The sequence below is a fragment of the Crinia signifera genome, chromosome 8 (assembly GCF_055691185.1).
Source record: "Crinia signifera chromosome 8, ASM5569118v1, whole genome shotgun sequence".
In the NCBI taxonomy this organism is placed as follows: domain Eukaryota; kingdom Metazoa; phylum Chordata; class Amphibia; order Anura; family Myobatrachidae; genus Crinia; species Crinia signifera.
Genome location: NC_139224.1, coordinates 56,017,872 through 56,040,929, shown reverse-complemented (window position 1 = coordinate 56,040,929; position 23,058 = coordinate 56,017,872).

The window sequence follows — 23,058 nt, the reverse complement described above, 5'->3', positions numbered from 1 at the left end:
CCAGGTTAGTAGCTAGTACACACCACCATGAAGCCGAACCTTATCCATATAGTAGATAGCGTAACTCTATCTACTGTATCTACTGTATACACACACCTAGCCTAACCCTATCGATACACACACACAAACCTGTGTTTTGGGCTATGCTGCACTGTGTGAGCAGCTGCCGCTGCTGGATGACGACGGAAACGTGGCGGTGGTGAGTAGTGGCTGCGCTTCCATCGTCATCCGTTTTTTAGGGGGGCGGGCTTCAACCCTTGACTGACTAGATTCGGCTGGATGCAGTTATTGCAGGGGGACTATTAGATTTTGGCTGCTACCATGTAGCGCTAGCACTAGTTCCATCTCTCCGTCTCCAGCACATTAGTAAGGGCCGTATACACATAAGGCCACACAGTAATGACCCTCACACATTAAGCTTTACACCTCACTACATTAGTAATGTCCTTATACACAAAGCACAGTAATGCCCATTAGACATTATTCCAAAACGTATTTCTATTTAACTGGATTAGTCCTGACTATTGACTTGTGGTAGTGTCGAGCAGGCAGCAATGTGCAGGGGCAGTCTCCTGGACTCCAAAAACACACATGGGAAGAGAAGCTGCTGCAAATGGGCATGCACAAAAGCCCCCCTAACCCTTACCGCACAAACAACTACCACCCCCCCCCCCCCCCCCCCGCTTTAGGGCTGCTTCAAAATATTTCCGGGCTGGTTTGAATTCCCAATCCGCCCCTGGGTGTGGCATTATGTGTAATGGGCTTTACGGTGTGGCATTATGTTTGATGGGCATTACGGTGTGTGGCATTATGTTTAATTGGCATTACGGTGATGGCTTTATGTGTAATGGGCATTACGGTGTTGGCTTTATGTGTAATGGGCATTACGGTGTTGGCATTATGTGTAATGGGCATTACGGTGTGTGGCATTATGTTTGGGCATTACGGTGTGGCATTATCTTTAATTGGCATTACGTCTGTGATGGCTTTATGTGTAATGGGCATTACGGTGTGTGTGGCATTATGTGTAATGGGCATTACGGTGTGTGGCATTATGTGTAATTAGCATTACAGTGATGGCTTTAGGTGTAATGGGCATCACAGTGTAAATTTTTGTAACGCGCATTAGGCGCGCACTTTCCCCGTTTCTGTTGTATGTGTGTGTGGGGGGAAGGATTGTTTAATCCTTGCTGCATACTAGACGGGAGAGGATAGGGTGGTGAAACGATGGCGATGGGCCACTTGCTTGTGTTGCCCCCCAGGCTGAAAGTTGCCAGCCCCTGGTTGGCAGACACTATAAATATGTTTAAAATAAGGTTGAATAAACATTTATTGGTTACAAACATGCAAGGGTACGAATAAGTAACACAATCTGTCTTTAGAATATCAGAACATACTAAACAACAAGGGATAAACTATAATAAACATAGGTTGAACTAGATGGATGCAAGTCTTTATTCAGCCTCACCTACTATGTAACTATGTAACTTGGTAGTACTGGAGTCCTGCTTGTTCTTGTGTATCTCCTATATAGATTAATAACTCATTTTCCCACTGGGTGATTTGGCCATGATCGAATTAAGGGAGTCCATAAACCATGCAGGGTCTTGAAATATCGCTGGAGGGTGAATGCAATCCTTGAGTCAAGGGAGTGTCCTCACGATGTATGTGGTATTTGTAATCCACAGTATGCCGGTGGTGGTGTCCCATATGTTGGTATATTGCTGAGAACGTTCCAAAGTTAAACCCAGGAATGAGATACGAAGATAAATTGTAGTAGGACAAAACCAGTGCAACCTTTAGAATCCAGAGCTGTTTTTAAAAGTACAAGCGCCGCCTATGTGGGAGCAGCTCGACACAACACCCCACTAGGCGCCTGTTCTATTCTTGAGCCCACCCTACAATATCCGTGTGTGCGTTTACATGTGGTAGGGAATATAGATGTAAGATATATAATATAGAATGTAAGCTCCACTGAGGCAGGGAATATTTAAATATTCTGGTACTTGTGTATTATAGCGGCGCCCCCGATGTACATCGCACGATGAACGCTTCGCATGCCATGTACCGGATGGCATGCAATGCGACGCGATTTTTACCCCCTATGCGATGAAAAATCGCATAAGCACCCTAATGGGTGCTTACAATGTTAAATGCACCCCCACGCCACCCCCCCCACTATAAACGTGAACCCAAAGCGTGGCGAGGGCAGCGAGCCCGCGAGGGGCGGCGGTACGCGTCCTACGACCTTTTCATACCCCCACTATCCACGTCGGCGTGGAGTTGAGAATAGAATAGTGTGGCGAGCGCAGCGAGCCCCGCGAGGGGACGCGGATACCTGTGAAGCCCGCGAAGGGACGCGTTTACCTGTGAAGGTATCCGCGTCCCCTCGCGGGGCTCGCTGCGCTCGCCACGCTTTGGGCTCAGTGGCTCGCTGCGCTCGCCAGACTATTCTATTCTCAACTCCACGCCGACGTGGATAGTGGGGGTATGAAAAGGTCGGAGGACGCGTACCGCCGCCCCTCGCGGGCTCGCTGCGCTCGCCACACTTCGGGTTCACGTTTATAGTAGGGGGGTGGCGTGGGGGTGCATTTAACATTGTAAGCACCCATTAGGGTGCTTAACATTGTATAAGCACCCATTAGGGTGCTTATACAATGTTTAATCGCATCGCATGGCATTGTATGCCATGTACAATGGCATACAATTTGAAAATTGTATGCCATCGGACAGTATCGCACGAAATCGCGTCGCATAGCATACCATCGCATGTGTTATGGTATGCGATGCGATGGGCGCCGCCAAAATACACAAGTACCAATATTCTCTGTAAAGCCCTGCGGAATATGTATGCGCTATATAAGTATCTGATAATAAATAATTAATAAACAAATTTAAAATAATGACTTGGAGACTTATTGGCGATGAAAAGGGTCAGGTTTACTAATTACTAGCTGAAGTTCCCGGCGATGGTTTAAATGTTAAATGTTCAAGTATTAAGTAATCAATTAGTTGGATTTAATTGTCCATTTCAAAAATAATTAGCAGCTTAGCAGCTCTTCCAACACACCCATGAGGTGGCTGCTCAATGTCGTTTTTTTTTTTGGGGTGTCGCCAGTAGCCCTAATCCCCAGCTTGTTCACGTCAATTCCCTCCAGTTTCAAAACAGAAAATTAAGTCAAATAGAAAAACACTGTAAACGTGTAACAACAATTGTTGGAACTGGAGGGATCAGTGACAAGTCTTTTAATAATTTGAAAAATACAAAAACTGTAAATTGAAAAAAACACTGTAAAAGTGTAAAAACTTTTGAACTTTAAAACAGGAACTTACCGCTTTAGACCATGATCTTATGTTTGGTTGTTCTGCTTTGCTGGGGAGCCGTCAATAAAGGTGGGAGAAATGATCCGGGCTCAAGAGTCTCACGCGGCACAGAGGGCAGATGTTGTTGACCTGCAGCCATTCTGTCAGACAGGGAACATGGAAGGTGTGGTGACAGTACGATACAGCCATTTCTGTACCTACCTCAATGTCAGAGATACAGATGGAGCAGTACTCTGGTTCCTCTCCGTCTGCAATGGTGCGCCTGCTGTAGGTGGGGAGATGGGACAGGACGAGCCGCATGATGTTGTCCAGCAGGAGGTGATCTACTCTCTCTGCAACTGCCTGATGGTCTCTTCCTCTTCGTCCAGATCTTCCTCTTCCCGATGTTGGTCCAGATCTTCTTGCTGACTGACTCCCACGGGATGGTCTGCAGCGTCCTGACCTCAGCCATGTCCCTCTGATGTTCGGGCTGGGTCCATCTAAAACGATATTTCATATATTGTCGATATAACAAATAGCCATATGTGACATGTAAAGATCAGATATTGCTGGTGTACAATAAGACTTCCAGCAGTAACATGATTTATATATTATATTACTATACAACTGAAAAACAGAGCTGCAGCAGTATGAGTGTATGGATGCAGGCCCCAATGCTTAGCGGCTTCTGATCTGTAACTGACAGCATGGGAGGTGCCAGCCCAGGGCCGGCGCCACCACTAGGCAAATCTAGGCATTTGCCTAGGGCGCCGGCCACTGGAGGGCGGCATTTTGCCCCCCCCCTGCCGCCCGGGTACCTGTGCTACGGCGCTGTGTATTTAAATCTGGCGGCGGAGGCAGCGGGGGTCCCTGCAGTCCATTAGAAATAACGAGCGCTATCCGCCGGGCTATGCGGAAGCGCTTCTGTTGTGAAAACACTGGCAGCACGGCGCACGCTGATCTCAGCCAATCAGCGTGCTGCCAGTGTTTTCACAACAGAAGCACTTCCGCATAGCCCGGCGGATAGCGCTCGTTATTTCTAATGGACTGCAGGGACCCCGCTGCCTCCGCCGCCAGATTTAAATACACAGCGCCGCAGGACAGGTACCCCCCCCCCCCCCGGCCCCGGGGCGTCCCCACCCCGACTCGCCTGGGGCGCTCCGGTGCCTTGCACCGGCCCTGTGCCAGCCAGTAACACAGGGACACTGGCCAGCCACCACTGCTATAATCCCTCCCACTACAAAGGCCAACTGCTAGAGAAGAGACATTGGTCTAAGATTTCATTTACTAAACAAACATTTTACTGACCTTCATTTCCAATCAGCTGGGATAACTCTCGGCGACTCATTGTAACCGGAGGCAGAAGGTGATCAAATAAAAAAAAACAAAAAATGGGGGAGAAAAGAGAAAGAAAAAGCACAGATGTAATTGTGCGCTGAGCTCCACTCACTGATAATTCACTCGGAGAATCACTGGCAGCGATTAATAACCTGCAAATTGATCTCACCTGAGAGGCCTGTTCTCCTGTGTCCACATCAGCTGCTGCTCAGGAAATGCCAGTGATATTGCTGTGCACTGAGGATTGCAATGTGGCATGCGGGCGGCAGTTGGTGGTGGCAGTTGGTTATGGCCATGCAGCACAGCACATATACAGTATACCCCACATCAACCTCTGCTGCCAGCAATATACTGGACAGAGCCACATTGTAGCAGGGGGTCCACGTACATCCCAATGTTTAGTTAAAATGTCTCTTACATTACTACTTTCTAATATAAGAGAAATGTTAACTAAACATTGGGATGTACTAACTGTCAATCCCCTGCTACAAACCTTTCTTCCTCCCAAGCCTCAATTAGTGTTTAGGTGAGCTGCCATTCTGAAATCTGTCATCACCTTAAGTCAACTGTTAAAATAAATTGGTTACAAACAGCGAAGGTGTTTTCCCATGCAATAAGTGCAAAACGTGCCAATATGTAGATGAATATTATGGCACATAATTTGGGACATAAAAAATCATGGGTTATTAAAAGCTGCATGACGTCTCACTACACACCTGATCTATATACTGTAAATGTGGAAAAAGATATATCGGAAAGACCAAGCGTCAACTTTCTGCAGCTTTCAGTCTGAATAGTAAGTCAATACTTACCTGTCAGATGGCTGCTGATGACTGAATTGGGGGCAGATGCTGAGGTCATGTGACATCACCTGCATCCCATGGGAATGTCAGTTCATGGGGAGGCTGGGTGTTCCCCTGCTGCCTCCCCCACCCTCCTCTGCCCATGCGAACGCCTTGGAGAGTGTGATACTGTACTTACCAAAGGCATTCGCACAGGGAGTCTGTAAATGCGCAGATCCACACATGCGCATTAACAGACCCCCACCTGAATCAGGCCCTGTGTATCTTTAAAAAGGTGTATCTTTGACAATCTCTCTCTCTCTATATATATATGTTTTTCTTATTACCATGCAATTACTATATATCCTCTAGTTTCTGACACCTAGAAGTCTCTCTGTGCATGTAGAGGGACTAGTTAGTGTTAGTGAGTGGATCACTGAAGAACAGATGGATAACTAATATTTTGCTGCTGTGACCTGTGACCTCATCTTAAACAGCCCAAAAAGGCAGTTTTTAAGTACATCAGCAGGGAAAAGCAGGGCTGACCCGTTTTAAGTATAAAAGAGCACTGACCTGGGAATAACGTGCTTGAAGTGCAGTGTAAATGGTGTCTGAAGCAGGGTCTGACCTGGAAAATTCCTGTGGTCAAAATACAGGGTTCGATCCGGGATCCTAGTGTAAAAGTGGTATTAGAGGAGTCTGGGTCTGCTGCCCACTTGTGAAAGGGTGGAATCTATAACACTGATCGCTCCTCCCCCAATGCTGACTTTTTCATTGTGGTCAGCCAAATTTTTTTTGGGCGATTTTTTTTCCCAAGGGGGCTTTGCCATACTTTCTGACTTTTGTTTTCTCCTCTCTGGGAGAGGGGCAGGGCAGGGCAGGCATCATCAAGTCCCGCCCACATAGCAGTCAAACAATGCAATTCACGGCATTTTAGCCCTGCCACGGACCCATGAAAACCGGTAATTTGGGGGGAAATTTACTAATATGAATTCGTAAAAAATAGGTGTATTCGTAGGCAGAAATACACCTATTTTTTAGACATTTGTATTTTTGGGATTTACTATCTCTAAAATACAGCAATTCGTATTCCTAAAGATGGCACATTCGTATTTGTATTTACAAATACGAATGTCTACACCATCGATAGGATACGACAGGAATCACCATTCAAAAGAATGGTGGTTCCTGATTTACTATTGATTATCAATTTACTATTGATAATACGGCTGCTAATTGGTGTAAAACAGCCACGAAAATACGACAGGAAAATACACCTTGATTTCCCTGTTGTATTTGCTTTAAGCCTGCACGGATCAGTCAGATCCGTGCAGGCTTGAGGGGAAAAAAAATAGAATAAATAAATAAATAAATTAATTAAAAAAAACAGCGTGGGGTCCCCCCCACAGCTGTAACCAGCACCAGGCTGAAAGAGCCGGGGCCGGTAATAAAAAATCAGGGAACCCGACAAATAGGGGTTCCCCGATTTTTTACAACCAGCCCCAGGCTCCAGGTCCGGGGCTAGTTCCCAAAATACGGGGGGACAAAATGACTAGGGGTCCCCCGTATTTTAAGATCCAGCCCCGGGCCAAACCAGCCAGCAGGGTAATGCCACAGCCGGGGGGAGACTTTTTATACAAGTCCCCCTGGCCAAAGCATTAACCCTACTGACCAGTCAGCCTGGCCAGGGGCCCTGGGGGAGTGGGGACCCCCCCCAATAAAGGGGTCCCCCCCTCCAGGACTTACCTGACCAGGCTGAAGCCTGGTGCTGTCCTCGATGCCCCTGGGCGGTGGGCATCGAGCTGATACTGGTGTAAAAAAATAGATGAAAAAACTATTGTTTTAAACTGTGGAACTTTGAGTCCCAGCAAGCCTCCCCCGCAAGATGGGACTTGGAGAACCACAAGTCCCAGCCTGCGGGGCATTAAAGGGCCCACTGGGTTTTGTAGTTCCACAGTAAAAAATATAGTTAAATAAATACACACTGACACATTAGAAAAATAAAACTTTAATACATACATTACACACATACTGATACTTACCTATCTTGATCCCGTAGGTAGGTCCCAGGGTCCGGTCCGGGGCCTTGGTTCCGGGGCTGGTCCGGGTCCGGGGCTCCAGGGCTGAAGAGTCCAGGGTCCAGGATCCGTAGTAATCCAAAGGGGTACCTGTGGAAGGAAATCCTACTCACCTGGTCCTCTGGCGTCATGACATGGCGTCATGGATAGTTTACTCCGGGGGTTTTCTGTGCAGTGTGCCTCAAGGTCTGGTCGGCTACGGTTTCTTTCTCTTCTCTCCCTCTCCAGTGTGTTTGAATTGTTGAGAGCGGTGAAATGTTGATGGCATGCGTCCTAACCTGTTTACATCTTGCAGGTCGCAGAGACGTCAAGACGGTGTGGGTGATGGGACACTCGTTTGTCCACTGGGCGTCAAAAGCGTGTGAGAGTTTGACTGAGGGTATGCGTGCAAAAACTCGAATGATTCGATGGTTGGGAGTGCGTGGCATGCTTTGGGGAGCGTTGCAGGGCCTATTGCTAAGGTCAGTGCGGGACTTTGGAGTCCCTGAGGTGCTAATTTTGCACCTGGGCGGAAATGATCTAGGCCGATGCACTGCCTTAGAGTTGCGGTCAATTATTATCAGGGACCTGCATATTATAGCCCAGACGCTCCCTTGCTGCCGCCTGGTCTGATCCTCAATGATTCCCAGGCGGGTCTGGAGGACAGCCAGGTCAGGGCCCCGCTTGGATGGCGCACGGAGAAAGGTCAATGCTGCGATGCAGCGATACCTGTTGGCGAATAGCGGTGGTGTCATCAGGCATGACTCCATAGTCTATAAGCGGGGTTCCCTGTATAGGCCGGACGGTGTCCATTTAAGTCCCGAAGGAATGGCAATATTCCTGGACGACCTGTTTAGAGGTTTTCAGTTGAAGTTCTGGTTGTTAGGTAGAAGTGCTGAGCGTTAGGGTGGCGGTGCTGCAGCCTAATGCTTGGCTTGTGGCGGTAAAGAACCGTCCTTGTTCAAATGCTGATATGAGGATAGTGGGGTGCGCTCTCCCCTCAATGATACGCCACGAGCCCATGCCCCTTGGACAGGGGATGGGCTGCACCATCCGCACAGGTGGGTTGCGTGGGAGAGTTGAACACCAACGTTGTGTGAATGGTGTGATGTCATCTTACCCTTCTATTCTCTATGACCGTTCTTTAGGGCCGCCACCCTCTTTTATAAGATCTAATATATAAATAGTTGTCAATAATAAATTTGACATTCATATTGAAACGCCAGCACTTGTGTCTGTCTCTTTATTTTAGTGTTAAGATAGATAAGTTTAGATAAGTTATTAAAGTGTCGGGGCATAAGGATTACCGATGGCAAGTTTAAGAGAACCGAGGGCTGATTAAGCTAGAGGTGCCATAAACTGCTGAAGAAGATGCCTGCACTTTAAGTTGTGTTTGTTAAGGGGGCTATGATGCTGCAGCAATAGCCGATTAGGGAGCAAGGGAGGAGTTCCTGCAGTTAGGAATAGCCAGAGGGTCAGGTGATCTGCCTCTCTGGCTCGAATTTCCCCACCCTCCCTCCCTATTTTTTCTATCTTTCTTGGCGGCGGTAAAGAACGGTCCTTGTTCAAATGCTGATATGAGGATAGTGGGGTGCGCTCTCCCCTCAATGATACGCCACGAGCCCATGCCCCTTGGACAGGGGATGGGCTGCACCATCCGCACGGGTGGGTTGCGTGGGAGAGTTGAACACCAACGTTGTGTGAATGGTGTGATGTCATCTTACCCTTCTTTTCTCTATGACCGTTCTTTAGGGCCGCCACCCTCTTTTATAAGATCAATATATATAAATAGTTGTCAATAATAAATTTGACATTCATATTGAAACGCCAGCACTTGTGTCTGTCTCTTTATTTTAGTGTTAAGATAGATAAGTTTAGATAAGTTATTAAAGTGTCGGGGCATAAGGATTACCGATGGCAAGTTTATGGCAGGTTACCAGGCTGTGTTTGTTGCAGATCTCAGTTGGAGTTTTATTGGTTCTTAGTTTTTAGGTGCACTCAACTTTGTTGACTGTTTATACATGATGGACAACCTTATGGATGGCAGCGTCATCACCCTTGCAGGTGGACAGTCAATGTAGAAGGTTGAGTGATTTTTTTGTGTGCTGGTTGTTTTGCATTATTTTAGATTTGGAGTTTAGTGTTCTGGCGGTTTGGGTTGATTTTAGCCTTTCTTTCCATGCTAAGAATTTCTGCAAAATGTTTATTTCCTTGTCTTTATTTATTAATGTATGTTTTCATAACTTTCATGACCTAAATTGTTTGAGAAAATTCTTAAAGAGTCATTACAAACTGTATGCACTACATTAGTACTGTATATACTGTAGTAGGTAGTACAAAATCAGCAAAAGGCAACCAGTGTCTTACAAGATATTTTGGAACAACAAGTCCCAGCATGCACTGTCAGCCAGAAAATTACATACACAGTATTCAAAGTGAATTCTAGAACACATTTTTTGGTACTTATGTATTATCTGGGCTCCCATGTTAAATGCACCCCATTTTTTCATACCCCTACTATCCAACTCCGCATGGAGTTGATATTATATAGTGTGGCGAGCGCAGCGAGCCACCGTGCCCGAAGCGTGGTGAGCGCAGCGAGCCCCGCGAGGGGACTCGGTCTCATAAGAAAAACGGGAGCCCAGATATTACATAAGTACCCATTTTTTTTAAGTAGAGATGCTTTGATCACCTGACTCTGCAATATATAATTGTAAGAAAAAGTGCAGATTAGAGATTTCTAACCTCAAGTCTGACACATTTGGGCTATCTTCTCTGGTGTAATTGTCCATTATTTTGACCTTTATAAAGTGTCTGTTTACATAAATATATTCATTATAGCTTGTTTTAGCAATGAAAGGGGAATAATCTCAAAGCCAATCCAAGTATTGGGGGTACGATCAAATCCAAAAGCATGACCTTGTGCCCTCTGGAGAAAAACAAAGGATATGTGCAGCTCTGCATGCAGTGATTGGACAGCTGAAGACCCGGGCCATTCTAACAAGCTTGCGTAATCACTACCTGCTGCCTGCTGCACCAGGGCCGGATTAACAATGGGTCTGATGGAGCTACAGCTCTAGGCCCACTCTCCAAATAGGCCCATTTTGTAGCTGAGGGCCAGGGCTTTCAACGAGCCCAGACCCGCGTCGCTAGCCCCCGAGAACCGGAGATACCGCCAGGCAAACCTGGAACGTTTTCCCCATAGGATAACATGGGACCCGCTAATTCCGACCTCCACCCGGTTCCAATGGCTGCCAGTTCCCGGAATCACAGAAGCTCGAGATTGATCTCAGTCGAACTTAAATTGCTGGGTCTTCAATCAGATACCTGGTCCATATGGGTTCATTGGTTCTAGAGATATTGCGGGTAAACCAATTTTTTTTTCATTTCTGAAATGTAATTTCATGGCTGTTCATGTTGTTTGAGGACACAGTTCTCTGGAACCAAACTGCCCAGTTTCACGGGACCAAAATCAGTCGAAGCCTACATGTAAATGGGTCAGTTGGTTCCAAAGATATAGCTGGTTGTTTAAAGGGGGGCGGGGGTGGTTTTCTCTCCCCCTCACACCAGAAAATGCAGGGACTAGGCTGGTGTGAAAGGGGCCAGTCCGGGAATGTCCCTGCATGATCCTGGGACCATATTCCCGGGTAAGTCCCTGCATTTTCTGGTGTGAAAGGGGTAATATTTCAAATAGTAGTGCTCTGAATACAGCCGGGCAGCCCCCTGCTCTCTGCCCGGCTGTCAATGACTGTCATTTCTGCCCGGCGGCACCTGTCCCCCAGTTACCACGAGCATGTATTCCCCTTGGCAATGAGCATGTAATCCCACATGGCAATGAGCATGGAACCCCTGGCAATGAGCATGGAACCCCTGGCAATGAATATGGAACCCCTGGCAATGAACATTTAGGTAAGCAACACTTATGTTGCATAAATTTTAATAGGCATTATGGTGTTTGGCATAATACGTAATGGAGATTATGGTGTGTGTCTTAACATGTAATGGGCTTTATGGTGTAATTTGTAATGCACGCCAATGCCCCTATTTATGAAGCATATTGTGCATTATTGCTCAATCTGTTTGGTATAGTGCAGGCAAGTCCAAACTATGGCCATCCAGCTGTTTGAAACTACAAGTCCCATTATGCATTGCCACAGTTTTGCTATTAGGGAATGCTAAAACTATGTCAAGGCATGCTGGGATGTGTAGTTTCACAACATCTGGAGGGCCACTGTTTGGCTATGCCTGGTGTAGTGTGTATTTTGGCTCAATCCATGTGGCACAATGTGAATTTTGTCTTAATCTGCATGGCATAACGTGAATTGTGACTCAATCTGTGTGCCATAGTGTGAATGTTGGCTCACTCAGTGTGAATTTTGGCTCATTCCATGTGGCATAATGTAATAGAGGCAAGTACAGTATAAGGGGGTTACTATTGTGTTGCATGATTTGTGTAAGGGGTATATGGTGTGGTAAACTTAGGTGACCACATAAAAGGTGCTGAAATGTTGTCTACTAAGTTTCGGCTTTCAGTATTTTTTTTATGACTGCAGTGCCGCCTCACCCCGCAAGTATCTTAGGACATTGACGTCCTGTGGGTGCACCTTTGGAGTGCACCCGCCAATATATCTCCCTGCATTTTTCTTATGCCAGCCCCCTGCCTTTTCCAGGCATATATAATTAGTTGAAAGTATTTACACAAATACAGACACACCCATGAACAGACCACCCAAACAGAACACTGGTTACGTCACCCACATTATTAGGTGCTGGCCACAACCCCTATTATTGCACATAATAGGTCCTTGATCATTCAGCTCCAGGCCCATTTAGACCTTAATCTGGCTCTGCAGTTGGCAATAATAATACTTATAAATACAATAAGTGTACTGTAATGTATATATTAAGCAATAAAATATTAAAGGTTGTATACCAAAGAAAATCCAAAGAAGAGCAACAAAGCTTATTAGGGGAAAGGAAGATTTAAGCTACGAGGAAATATTAAGCAATTTGGGACTAATTTGGGACTATTTACACTAGAGAAGAGATGTATTAAATTGTTGACATGCTCAACATGTATAAATATATTAGGGGCCAATATAAGGAACTGTCAAACACCCTTTTTTCTGCTAGAAAGGAAGAAAAAAAAGAAAAAAGATTTTGTTAATCTACAACAAAAAATTTCTTTACAGTCAGAGCAGTCATACTTTGGGACTCTCTTCCCGGAGAAGTGGTGTTGGCAGCAGAGGCGGGCTGGGCCAGGGGGCAGAGTGCCACATGCCCCCCAGGCCGGCATGACTATCTACTGGCTGGGCCGCTGTGTGCATCTTGCACACGCTGCCGCAGCCCAGCCATCACCGACGCAGCCGCCGGCCACCTTCGTGTGTTCAGCACAAGCTGTTCCTGGCCGCACGAATGTAAGGTGACGGCCTCTTCAAAAATGGCCGCCACCTTATAGGAGACAGACACTTGAGGTACTTCTATACCTCTAGTGTCTGTCAGAAGAGAACAGTGCGGCCAGCGCTACCCGGAAGTGCGGATTCGGGTAGCGCTGGCGCGCTATTTAAATCAGGCTTGCCTACGCTCCTGATTTTTACATGGTGGTGGGCGGGGCTAGCAGAGAGCTCAGCACATCGCAGCAGGCCACCGCGGGGTTGGGTGGCCGAGCTGCAGACAGTGGAGGATGTCACTCTGAGCTGAGGCTCAGGCTGTGCATCGGGAGCTGGACTCTCGGGAGGAGCAGAGAGCTGACAGCCAGGGCTTGCCTCTGCTACTTCCCGGAGGCTGGCCCCGCCCACCACAAACACTGAGCACGGCAGGAGGCTCAGGCTCCATCCATCAGGCCAGCCCTGCTCTCTGTCCCTGCTCCTATGCTGCCTCCCTCAGACCTTCTCCAGGAATTCCCTGCTCCTCCCAGGAAGGAGCAACACAGACATGTGAGTGTGCACTGGGGAGAGAAAGGCTGTGTATAATGTGTGTTGTGTGTGTGTGTGTGTGTGTGGGGGGGGGGGGGTATGATGCATCACAGTGTGGGGGGGAGGGTGTATATTATATCAGTGAGTGTGTGTGGGGGGAGGATGTATAATGTATCACAGTGTTTGGGAGGGGGTATGATGCATCACAGTGTGGGGGGAGGGTGTATAATATATCAGTGGGGGGGGGGGCTGCATAATGTAATATAACGTTATGGTTATGTGGACAGGCTGTAATATGGGGGGCTGGTGTGCATAATGTATTGGCTGTAATATGGGGGATGTATGTAATATAATGGTACTGTATATGTTCTGCACGTTTTTTTTATTTTTTTAAGAGGCCTGTAAATTGATGTTTATAAGTGAATGAGGTGTATGTATGTTTTTTAAAGTGACAGGTGTGTGTGGGATGTATTCAATGCTTTGGGCAAGCGGCGACAGCGAGCAGGGCTTCCTGCTCGCTGTCACCACTCACCCTGTCAGTTTTAAATTCACCCCCCTCATACGCCAATTCCCCCTCGCTCAGTTTTTTGAATGAGGGGGAATTGGCGTATGCCGCTGCAGAAGCAGCGAGACTCGCGGCTATATACAGCGGGTTCACTGCATTAGCCGCGGGTCTCGCTGTTTGGGGGAATCCTCGCCGTCCTGTGACGGCGAGGATTCCCCCAAAACGTTGAATAGGGCAAGCAGCTGGCGAGGGGGTTAAACAGGGATGATCGCTGGTTTTCTGCAATCCTCACTGTTTAACCCCCACGCCGGCCGCATGGAATACTACCCTGTGTGTGTGCAGTGAAAGGTGTATGTGCATGTGTGTTTTTAGTGAAACAGGTATGTGGTGTATTTAAGTGAGGGTTTTTGAGGGTTTTTAAGTGATAGAATGATGTGTGTGTGTGTGTGTGTGTGCGCATGTACATGTTAACTGAAAGAGGTGTGCATGTGTCTGAGAGAAAAAGGTGCATGTGTTTGTGTTGAGTGGCAGTGGCGGATTTAAAGGGATCACCAATGAATGTGCCCCTCTGTCGTTTAGGTGATTTTTAGTTTTACAGTTTTTAACAGCCGACCCACATACCACCTCTAACAGGAGCCAGACGACCCACAAGCCACCTCTCACAGTAGCCAGACGACCCACAAGCCCCCTCTTGATGGGACACATGTGGCACCCCAAGACATTTATTACACTTAATGTATTTATCTGTTATGGACTGCTGTGAGCCAGCCTCAGGTCACATGACTTAGAAGCTGCTAGAACAAGTTACAGCTGGCTGAGGCAGACTGTTAGGGCAGTTACCCAGAGTCCCCAGAGGTAGCAGCTGGAAAAAAAAGAGATGTGCAAGGAAGATGCTGCCTCAAGTAACACTGCGGCTATTATCTGTGAGAGGGTGGTGAATTTGGTGACTGGCAGCTGGAAGAAGTGGCAGTGAGGTGCTTCTAATTGACACCGGCAGATTGGAGGAAGGGCCTGGAGGTGCAGGGAAGCAGGCCAGTGACAACAATTACTACAGAGGTATAGACAGTCCAGCCACTGTGATACAGACCAGGTCTGTCATTTACAATTACACTGCATCGCTCATACCACAGGCAGAGGAGCAGGTGGATGGTGATTATACCAGGGACAGAGACACTATTTCCCCACACAGTATATGGGGGCAGTTCATCTAGATGCATGCAGCACCCTCACCATTAACAAGCAGCCACCATCTATAGACTACTGATACAGGAGGTGACAGGACTTTGTGGAAGCAGTGTGGCTAGGACTGACAGCTTTTACTAGCGAGCAGGGCCTTACACCAGCTAGAGCAAGTAACACCTTGCAATTCAGCCATTGACAATACTGAGCTTTGACTTTATTCACCAACCACTAAGCAAGAACCACTGTTGTACCAAGATTATTATTGCAGCTCAGCATAAAAGGACACTGTTGCATGGAGCATTAACTATCTTCAGAAAGAAAGGAGTTACAACACTAACTAGAGAGTGCTACGTTTTTATCTTCTCATCGCCCATTTGCAGCATCTACTTCAGGCTTTTAACATTTGTTTCAACAAGATTAGATATTGTCACTAAAAAGTGCACTATAAAAATAATCCAGCTGGCTATAGAGGTAAACGGGGCCCCGACTATAGAGTCATTTTAGAGAGAGATTTTTGCTTTGTGTATATAGGTAGCTACATTGTAATATGCATTGTGTATACTTTATTGGTAAAAAACATTTTTAAGTTCTTTTATTGTGGAGGAAAGGCTTCACAGATTCATTGTATTGTAATAAAAATACAGAAAGGCAATTGTGTAATTAGTGGCTGTGAGTAATGTATTTTGAATTGTATTGTATTGTGCATTACTACCACAAACACCAGGTTCAGCTGAGAAATTCCAGAAGAAATAAAGTAACACCGTCAACCAGAGTATCACCCTTCCTAATACTTACCTGTAAATTAATACCTTTCATGACACTTCCCACAGAGTGTTACATTTGGCGTCACACGAACAGGATACGAACACATCCCGTCATATGATGAATTAGCTGCAAATAGATCATCAAATAGTCATCCAACCATGGCCAGTATAAGTCCTTTAACGTTGCCTTATTACTTTGGGGCCCCATGGCTTCCAACATATTCTGGAGATGATCAAGGCCTAGGCAGAAACACCCTTAAAGAGTTTAAAAAAAAGATGAAATCAATTTTTACCATATATTCACTTTCAGAGACACAGCAAGTAGAGATTCTGACTGGCCAGTTGAAAGGCACAGCCCTGAGAGAAGTGGATTCATGGCCAGTAGATCAAAGGAAAACAGCAGACCTGATCCTCAACCGACTATCTACCACATTTGATGAAAGAACATTGTCAGAACTTAAGGTGGCCTTTTATGCGAGGAAGCAACAGCCAGGAGAATCCCTTCGTGACTTTGCACTCAGCCTACAGGATGCACTCCGAGAACTACAGGCCATTGATCCATCTGAGGTCCGACCAACCGATGAAATAGTGATTAATCAATTTATAGAAGGGTCCCACAATGAGATTGTGAAGGTACATTTATGTCTCCTTCATCTACAATTACCAAACAGCTCTTTTTTTAACTTCAAAGAAATTGCCATAAAGGTGATAGGAACACTACAGCAGCAATACATTTCCTATCCTGAGAGGCTGGGGTACCAAGAAAAGAAAAACAATCCAAAGACCACAAAGCAGGAAATCATGGAACTGCACACACTGGAAGAAGCTGATGCACAAGGTGCTCAGGCCCCAGATACAGATCTATTAAGTATTATAGGAGTGCAAGTGGCTGAACTGACTAATGGGATAACTGAAATGTCACAGCAATTGCGGTATCTCATGCAGAAAGACCTAAAGTGCAGAGGAAAGACAGACTGGAGCATAAGCAAAGAGCAGCCCAGAGGTGCGCACATTTGTCCTGTAGTCCAGAATCAAATTGAAGTTGTTACTACATCAGCTACAGACACAGAATCTAAAGTCGGTGCAAGAAAAGTTATGGGGAAAGTCATTTGGTTTAATGTGCAAAATGGTTATGGCTTTATAAATTGGCATGACACCAAGAAACATGTATTTGTACATTATACTGCCATAAAGAAAAATAATACTGCAAAACATTTCCGTAGCCTGGACAGAGGAGAATTGGTTGAGTTTGATGTTGTGAATGGAGAAAAAGGTCTACAGGCACAAAATGTCACTGGTCCTGGTGGAGTTCCAGTAAAAGGCAGTAGAGATGTACAGGATCGCAGATATTATTGGCCTTATCCATGTTGCAGAGGTACTTCATATAAATACCAGGAATCCTACCAATATTATGAAGAAGGAGAGAAGCCTGAAGAGGTGAAAAGTGTGATGAAAAGAATATATCAAGAGCCTGACAGGGGATGTTGCAACTCGCCATATTGTACAAAGAGACCATATGGAGGGACACAGCGATATCCTGTTGTTTCAGAGCATAGTGAATTCCTTGGACTAACTGATGAGCAAATAAATAAAGAAAATGTAAGGGTGAACATGTAACAAACATAGCAGTTTACATGATAGTTATGTAAAAAAATGCAACTGATAGAATTGTTTAATGTATGGTTGCAATATGGAAAACTGAATGTTCCAAAAATGCTTATGGAGAATTTGTAAAACATAAGTTATATTTTGAAAGTTAAAATTCTGGTATTGTTATATGTAATGTTACTGAATATTGTCTAATGAAAAATTGTATTTAAATGTCATAACTACACTGTTTGCTTGTGTAGCGAAATGCGTGAGGACACGCATGATTCCAGTGGGGCAGTATGTGGCACCCCAAGACATTTATTACACTTAATGTATTTATCTGTTATGGACTGCTGTGAGCCAGCCTCAGGTCACATGACTTAGAAGCTGCTAGAACAAGTTACAGCTGGCTGAGGCAGACTGTTAGGGCAGTTACCCAGAGTCCCCAGAGGTAGCAGCTGGAAAAAAAAGAGATGTGCAAGGAAGATGCTGCCTCAAGTAACACTGCGGCTATTATCTGTGAGAGGGTGGTGAATTTGGTGACTGGCAGCTGGAAGAAGTGGCAGTGAGGTGCTTCTAATTGACACCGGCAGATTGGAGGAAGGGCCTGGAGGTGCAGGGAAGCAGGCCAGTGACAACAATTACTACAGAGGTATAGACAGTCCAGCCACTGTGATACAGACCAGGTCTGTCATTTACAATTACACTGCATCGCTCATACCACAGGCAGAGGAGCAGGTGGATGGTGATTATACCAGGGACAGAGACACTATTTCCCCACACAGTATATGGGGGCAGTTCATCTAGATGCATGCAGCACCCTCACCATTAACAAGCAGCCACCATCTATAGACTACTGATACAGGAGGTGACAGGACTTTGTGGAAGCAGTGTGGCTAGGACTGACAGCTTTTACTAGCGAGCAGGGCCTTACACCAGCTAGAGCAAGTAACACCTTGCAATTCAGCCATTGACAATACTGAGCTTTGACTTTATTCACCAACCACTAAGCAAGAACCACTGTTGTACCAAGATTATTATTGCAGCTCAGCATAAAAGGACACTGTTGCATGGAGCATTAACTATCTTCAGAAAGAAAGGAGTTACAACACTAACTAGAGAGTGCTACGTTTTTATCTTCTCATCGCCCATTTGCAGCATCTACTTCAGGCTTTTAACATTTGTTTCAACAAGATTAGATATTGTCACTAAAAAGTGCACTATAAAAATAATCCAGCTGGCTATAGAGGTAAACGGGGCCCCGACTATAGAGTCATTTTAGAGAGAGATTTTTGCTTTGTGTATATAGGTAGCTACATTGTAATATGCATTGTGTATACTTTATTGGTAAAAAACATTTTTAAGTTCTTTTATTGTGGAGGAAAGGCTTCACAGATTCATTGTATTGTAATAAAAATACAGAAAGGCAATTGTGTAATTAGTGGCTGTGAGTAATGTATTTTGAATTGTATTGTATTGTGCATTACTACCACAAACACCAGGTTCAGCTGAGAAATTCCAGAAGAAATAAAGTAACACCGTCAACCAGAGTATCACCCTTCCTAATACTTACCTGTAAATTAATACCTTTCATGACACTTCCCACAGAGTGTTACACACACATCGGGAGCTGTGACACATCAGTGGGACAGAGGTGTGTGTTTTTATTGAGTGACAGAGGTGTCTATGTTTGTGTATATAGATACTGTATACATTGGTGAGGGGACTGTGGTAGACCAACATTTATCTTGCCTCCGGTCAAGGACCACTGATGGCGCATGCAAATGGTCGCCCTTTCTCCCTCACACTCTCTCCCTGTCTGTCTCTCTCACAAACTCTCTTTTCATTCCTCATACTCTCCCTCTCACACACATTCCCACTCTCTCTCCCACCTCTGTCTCACACACTCCGCCCCTCTGTCTCTTAAGCTGTGTACACACGGGGCGATATTTCGCACATATCGCTGGCAATATGGTCGCTGAGCGACCATATTGCCAGTGATTTCATGTGCTATGGGCGATAAATTGCCGGGAGCGCGCTCCCGTGGCCAGCCCTGCAATGGTCGCTTGTCGCAGGAGCATGCTCCTGCCACCAGCGCTTTCCCCGGCAGTCAGCTGTTTCCCCCAGTTTCTCCTTCTCATCAGCGATCATCTCTGGTCGCTGATGAAAAGGAGACATTGAGCAATATATTGCTTGAAAACAGGACACTGAGCAATATATTGCTAAGTGATACAGTATATTGCTCCGTGTGTACACAGTATTACACATGCATTCTGGTGTCTCTTTACTTCTCTCTTTGTCTCAAGAGAGGCAGAAATATTTTCTATAAAACATATAATGCAGTGTTGCATACAGCAGCATCGACATCTGAATCAGGCCCAGAGTTTTCTTCTGCTACTATAGGGCACACCCCCTAGTGGCAATAGGTACATCTATAGGAGGAGTTAGACACACCCCCTGGGCGGATCATGACTCACGCTCTCAGTGGCATGGAGCATTCCACTAGCAGCTAAAATCTCCCTGAAACTAGTTTTCAAAAGTAGGCAAGTATGATTTAAATCAGGGCTGGGCAACACCGGCCCTCCAGATGTTAGTAAACTACACATCCCAGGATGCTTTGCATTAGTTTTGCTATGTGGCCATGCTGAAACTGATGCAAGGCATGCTGGGATGTGTAGTTCATCAACATCTGGAGGGCCGGTGTTGCCCAGCCCTGATTTAAATGGATCCTCTTGGCGACGAGCATGAACCCTGGCTCTGCCCTGCAAAAAATTCCCATGGCAAGAATGAAACACCTGGCAAGAAGCATGTAACCCCTGGCAACAAGCGATATAGGTAAGCAGCATTTATATGGTATAATTATTTAGTTTAATGGGCATTACGGTATTGGCATTATGTTTTATGGGCATTACGGTGATGGCTTTATGTGTAATGGGCATTATGGCGTTGGCATTATGTGTAATGGGCATTATGGTGTTGGCATTATGTGTAATGGGCATTTCGGTGTGTGGCATTATATGTAATTGGCATTAAGGTGTGGCATTATGTGTAATGGGCATTACGGTGTGGCATTATGTTTGATGGGCATTACGGTGTGTGGCATTATGTTTAATTGGCATTACGGTGATGGCTTTTTGTGTAATGGGCATTACGGTGTTGGCTTTATGTGTAATGGGCATTACGGTGTTGGCATTATGTGTAATGGGCATTACGGTGTGTGGCATTATGTTTGGGCATTACGGTGTGGCATTATCTTTAATTGGCATTACGTCTGTGATGGCTTTATGTGTAATGGGCATTACGGTGTGTGTGGCATTATGTGTAATGGGCATTACGTTGTGTGGCATTATGTGTCATTAGCATTACAGTGATGGCTTTATGTGTAATGGGCATCACAGTGTAAATTTTTGTAACGCGCATTAGGCGCACACTTTCCCCGTTTCTGTTGTATGTGTGTATGTGTATGCTGCATACTAGACGGGAGAGGATAGGGTGGTGAAACGATGGCGATGGGCCACTTGCTTGTGTTGCCCCCCCAGGCTGAAAGTTGCCAGCCAGCCCCTGGTTGGCAGACACTATAAATATGTTTAAAATAAGGTTGAATAAACATTTATTGGTTACAAACATGCAAGGGTACGAATAAGTAACACAATCTGTCTTTAGAATATCAGAACATACTAAACAACAAGGGATAAACTATAATAAACATAGGTTGAACTAGATGGATGCAAGTCTTTATTCAGCCTCACCTACTATGTAACTATGTAACTTAGTAGTACTGGAGTCCTGCTTGTTCTTGTGTATCTCCTATATAGATTAATAACTCATTTTCCCACTGGGTGATTTGGCCATGATCGAATTAAGGGAGTCCATAAACCATGCAGGGTCTTGAAATATCGCTGGAGGGTGAATGCAATCCTTGAGTCAAGGGAGTGTCCTCACGATGTATGTGGTATTTGTAATCCACAGTATGCCGGTGGTGGTGTCCCATATGTTGGTATATTGCTGAGAACGTTCCAAAGTTAAACCCAGGGATGAGATACGGAAATAAATTGTAGTAGGAAAAAAACAGTGCAACCCTTAGAATCCGGAGCTGGTTTTAAAAGTACAAGCGCCGCCTATGTGGGAGCAGCTCGACACAACACCGTACTAGGCGCCTGTTCTATTCTTGAGCCCACCCTACAATATCCGTGTGTGCGTTTACATGTGGTAGGGAATATAGATGTAAGATATATAATATAGAATGTAAGCTCCACTGAGGCAGGGACTGATGTGAATATTTAAATATTCTGGTACTTGTGTATTATAGCGGCGCCCCCGATGTACATCGCACGATGAACGCATCGCATGCCATGTACCGGATGGCATGCGATGCGACGCGATTTTTACCCCCTATGCGATGAAAAATCGCATAAGCACCCTAATGGGTGCTTACAATGTTAAATGCACCCCCACGCCACCCCCCCACTATAAACGTGAACCCGAAGCGTGGCGAGCGCAGCGAGCCCGCGAGGGTCGGCTGTACGCGTCCTACGACCTTTTCATACCCCCACTATCCACGTCGGCGTGGAGTTGAGAATAGAATAGTGTGGCGAGCGCAGCGAGCCACCAAGCCCGAAGCGAGCGCAGTGAGCCCCGCGAGGGGACGCGGATACCTGTGAAGCCCGCGAAGGGACGCGTTTACCTGTGAAGGTATCCGCGTCCCCTCGCGGGGCTCGCTGCGCTCGCCACGCTTTGGGCTCAGTGGCTCGCTGCGCTCGCCACACTATTCTATTCTCAGCTCCAAGCCGACGTGGATAGTGGGGGTATGAAAAGGTCGGAGGACGCGTACCGCCGCCCCTCGCGCGCTCGCTGCGCTCGCAACACTTCGGGTTCACGTTTATAGTGGGGGGGTGGCGTGGGGGTGCATTTAACATTGTAAGCACCCATTAGGGTGTTTAACATTGTATAAGCACCCATTAGGGTGCTTATACAATGTTTAATCGCATCGCATCGCATGGCATTATGGTATGCGATGCGATGGGCGCCACCAAAATACACAAGTACCAATATTCTCTGTAAAGCCCTGCGGAATATGTATGCGCTATATAAGTATCTGATAATAAATAATTAATAAACAAATTTAAAATAATGACTTGGAGACTTATTGGCGATGAAAAGGGTCAGGTTTACTAATTACTAGCTGAAGTACCCGGCGATGGTTTAAATGTTAAATGTTCAAGTATTAAGTAATCAATTAGTTGGATTTAATTGTCCATTTCAAAAATAATTAGCAGCTTAGCAGCTCTTCCAACACACCCATGAGGTGGCTGCTCAATGTCGTTTTTTTTTTTGGGGTGTCGCCAGTAGCCCTAATCCCCAGCTTGTTCACGTCAATTCCCTCCAGTTTCAAAACAGAAAATTAAGTCAAATAGAAAAACACTGTAAACGTGTAACAACAATTGTTGAAACTGGAGGGATCAGTGACAAGTCTTTTAATAATTTGAAAAATACAAAAACTGTAAATTGAAAAAAACACTGTAAAAGTGTAAAAACTTTTGAACTTTAAAACAGGAACTTACCGCTTTAGACCATGATCTTATGTTTGGTTGTTCTGCTTTGCTGGGGAGCCGTCAGTAAAGG